Here is an 8669-nt window from a genome sequence, read left to right on the forward strand (position 1 = left end):
TTTTTAAATTGTGGTAAAATACATATAACATGAAATTTACCATCATAACCATTTTTAAGTGCACTGTTCAGTGGCATCAAGTACTTCACATTGTTGTGCAACCAGCGGCACCATCCATCTCCAGGACTTTTTCATCTTCCCCAACTGAAACTCTGTCCCCGTTAAACGCTAATTTCCCGTTCCCCCTCCTCCCAGCCCCTGGCAACCACCCTTCTCCCTTGTCTCTATGAATGTGCCTACTCTGGATACCTCACGTAAGTGGACTCATACAGTACTTATCCTTTTGTGACTGGCTTCTTTCACTTAGCACAATGTCCCCAAGGTTCATCCGTATTGTAGCATGTGGCGGGATTTCCTTTCTAAGGCTGAATAATATTCCATTGTGTGTATAGATACGCCACATTTTGTTTATTCATCTGTCCATGGACTCTTGAGTTGCTTCCACCTTTTGGCTCTTGTGAATAGTGCTGCTGTGAACATGGCGGTGCAAATATCTGTTGGGGTTTCTGCCGCCACTGTTTTTGGATAGTGTCTCCCACTGTCTCCCAGAAGTGGAATTGCTGGATCATATGGTAATACAGTTTTCCACAGCAGCTGCACCATTTTACATGCCCACCAGTGGTGCACCAGCTTTCAATTTCTCCACATCCTCGCCAGCACTTACTTGCTCTTTTTTTTTTGTGGGGAAGACCAGCCCTGAGCTAACATCCGATGCCAATCCTCCTCTTTTTGCTGAGGAAGACTGGTCCTGGGCTAACATCCGTGCCCATCTTCCTCTATTTATATGGGATGCCGCCACAGCATGGCTTAACAAGCGGTGTGTTGGTGCGCGCCCAGAATCCGAACTGGTGGACCCCGGGCCGCCGCAGTGGAGTGTGCGCACTTAACCACTTGCGCCACCGTGCCAGCCCCCTTGCTCTCTTTTTGATAGTAGCCATCCTAATGGGAGGTCCTGGATCTTTGAAGCTTGATCAGTGGGTGTGCTGTGCTGAGCCTTGTGGGGGGCACATTTGCAGGGCCACCACCCCAGACCCTTGTCACCTTTTAGGACCAAGGCTGCAGTCTTGTAAGCCACCCACCAGCCTTCCTAAACCAGCTCATGTTCTCCAGCCCCTACCCTGCTCAGAAACCTTCCTACCCGGACACACCTCTTCCAAGCTCGTCTGCCCCCGGTGTACCATTGCAATCACACGTGTGTGCTCTGTTCCCGGGGCTGCCACTCCTCTGTGTCTCCTGTCCAAGTTCTCCCTGTCCTCTGGAGCCCAGTGGATCACAGCACCCATCCCCCCACACTCTAGCAAAGTCCCCCTCCTCTCAACTTGCCTGTGCTCCCCATGAGAAGAGCAGAGGGTATGCACAGGGGTGAGGGCCGGGTCTTGGGTTGGAATCCTGGCACCACATGATGAGAACAAGCTGCTAAACCTGCCTGAACCTCAGGCTTCTGCTCTGTGAACTGGGAATACCACCTGCCTCGCAGGCTGGTGAGGCTGACAGGCGACCACGCATGTAAAGCAGTGAGCACAGGCTGGGCCCAGGGGGAGGTCCCCAATAAGACATGGGTGCAGCTTGGGTGGCGGCTCAGAGGTGGGAAACAGCTTTGTGTTTTCCAGGATCCAAACGAGAGCAACGCCCTGGGGAGTGGGAGTAGACAGACGGGGATGGGGTCAGATTCTGAGTTTTCATTGTTACCCAGTACACACTCACATATTAGCAAGTTCCACAAAACAGTACGTGAACTATAGCCCCTTTTCACTCTGTCTTTAGAAACGCAGGTCCTGACCTGCTGAGTGGACTTCCTGGCCCACTGGCGGGCTGTGCCCTGTGCTTTGACAATACTGACACAGGGTCTTTCGGACCAAGAGTGTGTGTGGGGGTGTGGTTCTTATTTCTGCAGTGGGTACAGCCGTGCAGGTCCTTAAACTAAGAAGGGACAAGATGGCATTGGGTTCAAAAGCTCAGAGTTGAACTAGGAAGCTTGTCAAGGGCTCAGAGCCATTAGGGGCCAGAGCCCTGCCCTGCATCAAGCTGCCTTTCTTTCTGGCTTGGCTGCTGGCTGCCCCATCTGCTTGTGTGGCCTCTGCCCAACGGCGAGCTCAGATGTGAGCAGGACACGACGAGCCTGACGGTGTGTACCCAGGGCGCTCTTGTGCCACCCTGGGCGGGCCTTCCCAGCAGCTGAGGCCTAGAGCCGCAGGGGCCCTGCAGGAGGTGCTCCTTCCCATTGACCCGCAAGAGAACTGGGCAGGCTCCGCGGCCCAGTGCCTTCCAATGGGCGGGAGTAGAGCCACACTGTGAGATGGTCTATTACCAGCAAATGTTCCCTCAGCCATGATGTGGGCATGAAGCTTTCAGGATGAATTCTGTGCAATGCTCCATTTTCAGGCAGCAGAGTGGGGTGCTGTGGTTCTCAAAGTGCGTCAGAATCACCTGGAAGTCCTGTTCACCAGTCTCCTGGAGTTTCTGACTCAGTAGGTCTGAGCTGGGGTCTGAGATTTTGTATTTCTAAAAAGTTCCCAGGTGATGCTGCTGCCGCTGGTCCAAGGACCACACTTTGAGAACCCGTGTTGTAGTGGATAATGGTGACTGGGTTCAAATTCAGCCTCCAGCTCTGTGGCCTTGGGCAAGGTTACTTCACTTTTCTGTGTCTTGCTTTCCTCATCCATAAAATGGGACTAGTAATTATCCCCACTTTATAGGATTGTTATACGGATTAAATGGATTTAATTTACTTAAAGAGTTTCGAGTGGCCCTGGCACCGATAAGCCTGTGAGGAAGAGGATTTTATTCATGGTTTGTAGTTCACTGGGGACTGGTAACTTTGTAGCTCCTGCTGAGAACCAGCATCCAAGAGCTTCAGAGTCATAGGAGGGCTTGTAAGACACCATGCTGGGCCCCCCTACAGAGTCTCCTACTCAGTAGCGGGGAGCTGAGTGCTATTTGCTGGTGGTGGGGGCCACACTTTGAGAACCACTGGCATGGAGAAATTTGCTCTCTTGAAGAAGCATCCAAGAGGGGAAATGAGTCACTCAAGATACAGACCTGGGTGTGAGCTGAGGGTGGGTGGGAGGGGGACTGGAGAATGTTAGGGTCAGCCAACTCAGAGGTCACCCAGAATCTGAGGTGCCAGGTCAGTTGTGGGATCTTCCCATCCTCACTTTAGGGGACAATGCTTTTGGTTGTGAAACCTGTTGATGGGGCGCCCTGGGGAGGCAGAGGGGCGTGGAGGCCACCAGCTCTCCAGCCCACTGTCTGCTCTGGGCCAGGCGCAGCAGCCACACTTGGCACCTCTCCTGAATCCTGGGAAGTCCTGGGCTGCAGAGGCTCCCACATCACTGACGGTGGTAGCCCACATGGAAGACCGGAAAAAGTCACCAGTGAGGGAGGGGGAGGGAGGAGCTCACTGTCTGGGCCTCTGTCCTGTAGGCTTGAGATTCCACCTAGAGTGTGTCAGACAGGATGGGCCCTCAGGGGCTGATTTATGAGGACCAAACCTCTAGCAGCCTGAGGGCATCCGCTGAGGGCCAGCAAAGCAGAGGGCTCCAAGGAGAGGTGTGTGGACACGTTCTGCAGCAGCACTGGCCTTGCCTCTGTGACCTTCCCTGGCCAGACCCGGTTATACTGCCAAAGCGCCCCTGTCCTCTGTCCTCACCTGGTCCTTCCACTGGGAAGGGCAGGTGCTGAGGCTTCCACACTGCAGACACAGGCACCCTCGGCTGGGAGAGGGTTCTCGGACCCTCCAGGGGGACGCGGCCTGTCAGCGGCAGAGCCAGGACTAGACAACCCACAGTCCAAGCCCTCAGATGAACACGCTTTCCAGGGAAGGCTGTGCCCCCCCCGTGGCTGCCCCTCCCTCAGCTTCACTCCAGGGAAGGGAACCTGGTGGCTGAGAGGCTTCCAGAGCTCGGCTGGGTTGAAGATTAACCTGCTTTGATTGGGCGGATCAATATTTAAACTCAATTACAAGGGGAAGGGGTTATCTGGAGAGAACTTATCTGGCAGGAGCGGCTATTGGAATATCTGATCATCTGAGAGGCTTACATGGAGTGGGGGAAGGGGCCGGGCCCAAACACGTCCAGAATGGAGAAAGGTGGATGGAGGGAAACCAGCCAGCTTCCCTCCTCCATTCCTTTTCCCTTCCTCCCCCTCCCCCTCCCTCCCCCTCCCTTCCCCTCCCTCCCCCTCCCCCCTCTTTCCCCCCTCCCTCCTTCCTCCCTTCCTCACTCCCTCCATTCCCTTTGCGGACCCAGCTCCTTCCTGGTGCCAACAAGTCACAGAGCTTGCCAGCCCTGCTCTTGCTCTGAGCTCCCATGGCTCCTGTGCACAGGCTGAACTGTCAGTTTGTCTGTCTGCCTCTCTAACTGGGTCGAGCTCCTAAAGGTTGGAGGTTGGTCTGCCTGATCCCTGCCACTCTGGAGTCCAGCCCAAGGCCTGGCAGGGAGAAGCCTGTCCAGGAGTGTTTGTTGAATGAGTAAATGATAGCAATATGGTGATTGGCAAGTGAGGGAATGGGACCTGAAGGCTCTAGTGAGAGAGAGCCTGTCCTGGGAGGGAAGCAGCTGATGTGACTTAACAGGGCTGCAGACTAGTTTATTGGCTTTGAGTGCCAAGAACAGGGATATGGTACTTGGGGATAGGGCTATGATGGCAGGGGACGGGACAGACAAATTCGGATGGGAGAGTAGGGGATTGAGAAGGTACCAAGCATGGAGCAAAGGGACATTGGATGGGTCAGCATGGAGAGGGCCTGGGAAGGGCTCCCCCCAGTCAGGTACCTTCCATGTTCTAAGGGTCTTACAGACTCTGAGCACTGTGAAGACCACTGTGAAGAGCTTTTTGTCTTTTGTTTTTAACTCTCATTATCTGCCTAAAAGCAGAGCCTCCCAAAAGAATTCAACTGTCATAAGTCCTCTCCCTGGGAGTTTCGCAACCAGGGAAGATTGACTTCTATCATGGGAGAGAAGTCGAGAAGCCTTCACTGGGGTAAGCAGTCACTGAACAGACATTGTCACGAGACCATTGTCTCTCCTATCTGTTCCCCCAGGGCCTATTTACCTTCCCTAAAAGTCATTTGTTTTCCCGTAAGTGCCCTTCTCCCCGCCTGCCCCGTCCCCTATTAAGATGGTACATAAACCCGAAATTCTATCCGCCTCCTTGAGTCACATTTTTCTGTGAACTCCTGAATACATATGAGAATAAAAATCTGTCTTTTCTCTTGCTAATCTTTGTCAGTTTAATTCTCAGGCCCCCAATCACAGAACATAAGAGGGTGGAGGAAGAGTTTTTCCTCCCTGATATTTTGTGATCTCACCCAGTGCTCGCAGGACCTTTGGAGGCAGGTGTTGAAGTCTCCACATCACCCATGAAGAGAATGAGGCTCAGAGAGGCTGGGTAGTCTACTCAAGGACACACAGCTGGTCACGGGGCAGAGCCGGGCTTCTGACGTGGCTCTGTCAGCTCCAAGGATTGCCATGGACTCCAAGGACTGTGCCATGCGGCTCTGGGGAGGGCGTGGTGGGGCCAGCGGTAGCGAGCAAATGCATCCTGGGTGAGGTGCTGCTCTGAGCCGGGAGGGAGGATCCAGGATGGTCTAGGCAGGTTGTGGGATGCCCCTCTTCCCTGTACTTGACACCCTCGGTGGGGTGCGCCTTTGGGATGAGCTATATGGACCGTGGTCATTCCTTCTCCATCTCAGCCATGTCCCAACTGTGCCCTTGGGGCGGTGCAGAGGGCTGAGCTCCCACCGCCCACTTGCCTCGCTGGGCCGGAGAAGGTGGTGGTTGCCGTGGGGGCACATGGAAGGGGTGCTGCCAGGCAGCTAGTTTGGTAAGTCTTCAGCTTAGAGCCCAGCCTCAGCCAGGGGACCCCAGGTCCCCAGACCCATTCATAGTCACCCACAGCTGCAAATGTCCCTCTGCTGTCCCTGCTGCCCTCTGGAATGTGAGCCCCAGGACTCAGGGGAAGCCTGTCCCCAGGTCCCCACGTGTGCAGCAACTCTGGGCCCCCACGCATTTCTGATCTCCAGAGGTCACCTCAGCACCCCCACCTACCCTGCGCCTTCTGCTCAGCCCCGGGCTGTAGAAATTGTGCCTTTTGCTGCCCTCTCAGAGCCTGTGTCGCTATTGCGCTTGTGAAGTCAGTTCAGTATTCACCTAAGCCGGTGGGTATGGAAGGCTATTTGAGTCAGGATGTCTGGAAATCTCCTGTCTTAGGAGACATTGGACCTGGCACTCCCTGTTATGTAACTGTCACTCTGGCAAACCACCACTGCTGGCCTGTGGCAGATGAGCTTCAGGGAGAAGCTGTTTTTCTTTTGGCCTATAAGAGCATCCATCCCAGCCATGTGGAAACCGCAGGAGAGGAGGCCCCAGATCCCCACTGGTGGCCCGGAGCTCTGCAAGGGGTCTGAGGCTCCATCCTGACTCCCGGCCTCCACCTTTGAATTGTCCGTTTGGAAGCTTGCTGCTCCCGGTGCCCCCGATGGGAGTGGCCTCTATCTCCTGACGTTAATCTGCCTCCAGGAAAGGGGTCATGAGGGTCCCGGGTGGAACCACAGGCTGTAAGTAGCCTTTTGGGAGCCATATGTTTTTGGTTGCTAGTGACTTAAGAGTCTGAAGAATGGGTCTGTAGACCAAATAAACTCTGTAAAGTCTCCAAAAGATAACATTAAGGAGAAGAATATAAAGCAATATCCCTATGATAATAATTACTAGAAAAAAAGTTAAGTTGGAAATATCCTGGAAATTAATTAAACTAGTCTCACATTATGGCCACATTAGGAAAGTAAACCCAGACACTATTAAAACAACCTCTAAACTTTAGAGACTTGACACAGTAAAGGTTTATTTCTCTTTCATGTCTCAGGTCCACCTGGGTTGTCAGGGCTGTGTTCCACATGGCTGTTCAGAGACCCGGGTTCCTTGCATTTGGTGGTCCTGCCATTTTAGAAAACCAAGGCCTCAGAGCCCTTTGCTCCAGACAGAGGAAGGGATGAGAACTTGGAGGACGGAAGGAGAGGTCTTAGAGACCAGGCCTGAAAGAGGCGCCCAACAGCTTCCTCCACATGACAGTGGGCAGATCACTGTCACATGGCCCCAGCCAGTGGCTTGGGGGGGTGGTTGGGAAATGCAGTCTACTGTAGGTCCAGAATTCTCTGCCAATATGGCATTTAATAAACAAATAATACAACCCACCAGAATAAATGACAGCAGAAATTGCCAACACGCACGGTAGCCCCTCTGTGGCCAAGCTCTGTTTGGAGCTGTAGATACCAGCGCTCCCAACAGCCCTGTTAGGTGCCATCATCAGCCCTATTTTAGGAAGGAGGAAACTGAAGCCAGGAGAGGTTCATTAACTTGCCCAAAAAAGAATCTGAACCCAGGTGATTTGGCTCAAGCCAGTGCACTCAACCACCACTGGATTGTCTCTTAATAGAGACACACAAGCTCAAAAAGAGAAAAGAAAAGATCCAAAATGGGCTGATCTTTAGGGGCCCCATATCAATATTCATTCACTCATCTTTTTTCTCAGCCCACAGTTGTTCTGAGCCTGTGGTGCCCTGTGCCGGGCACTCTTCTGGACGGGGTGGTGCAGGGTGGCCCTTCTGCCCAGAGTAGGTATCAGGGGCCATGTAGGAGTCGAGAGAGCGACTGTGGTCTCTGGGCTCCTCTGGGCTCCTCCTGTGGCCTCTACTTGCCTCCCAAACCCGAGAGCATGCTCGGGTGCCTTTAAGAAAAAAAGGGCATTGTTGTTGGAAAGACAAAGCCTGCAGGTTTCCAGTGCCCCATCCTGGGTGTTTGTGTTCAAAATAGAGGCTGAGCCTGCGGGTGGCACACAGGACCCACTGTGAGGCAGGCTGGGGCCCCCGGGCTTGTTTCAGTCCTGAATGTCTCTGGCACAGAAGACCTTGGAGGAGACAGGGGAGGGAGGACAATGCTCCCACAAGACATGGCTGCCGCACTGGGCGGCTGGGTTCCAGCCAGACCCCGAGGAACACAGTCTGTGAGGGTCAGCGCTGCAAGGATCCTAAGACATCGCCCAGTCCCGTGGGCTTCAGACTTGTCCCCAAACCCTTCCTTAAAGGGAACAGTATGTGGCAGTGCATTCCAAACTAAGAGCTGCTCTGAGGGACCAGACTGGGGTGGGTGGGGGTCCACGGGCCTATGAGAGGGGGCTCTGAGAACACCCAGGGCTGCGGGGTGCAGGGTGTGACAAACTCAGCTCTTCTAACCTCTTTGGTAGTTGCTGCTGCTGTTTCTGCTGGGGAAATTGAGGCCCACAGAAAGGAGCAACATGCTGAGGTCCCCTGGTGAGTTGGTGGCCCATCCGGGCTGAGAAGGAACCCAGCTGCCCGTGTCCTTGGGCCAGGGCTCTGCCCTCCAACTCAGGCGCTTCACACGGCAGAGATGTCAGGAACGTGCCAGGAGGTGGGTGGCTCCCAGGAAGGAGTGGCCATCGAGGGTGCTGCACTGGCACAGGGTAGTGGCACTGGACCAAGAGAGCAGGGAGAAGGTTGCCTTCCAGAAACAGAGGTGCAGGAAGAAGCTGGAGAGAGTGAAGACAGTGAATCTGACAGTGGACATCATGGGAGCCACTAGGTGACCGGCACACCTGCCCGGGGGGGTGGCGCTGAGGCAAGTGGATACTGGCTTACAAGAGCCGGGCTCCCTACT

Source organism: Diceros bicornis, chromosome 10, assembly GCF_020826845.1.
Source record: "Diceros bicornis minor isolate mBicDic1 chromosome 10, mDicBic1.mat.cur, whole genome shotgun sequence".
In the NCBI taxonomy this organism is placed as follows: domain Eukaryota; kingdom Metazoa; phylum Chordata; class Mammalia; order Perissodactyla; family Rhinocerotidae; genus Diceros; species Diceros bicornis.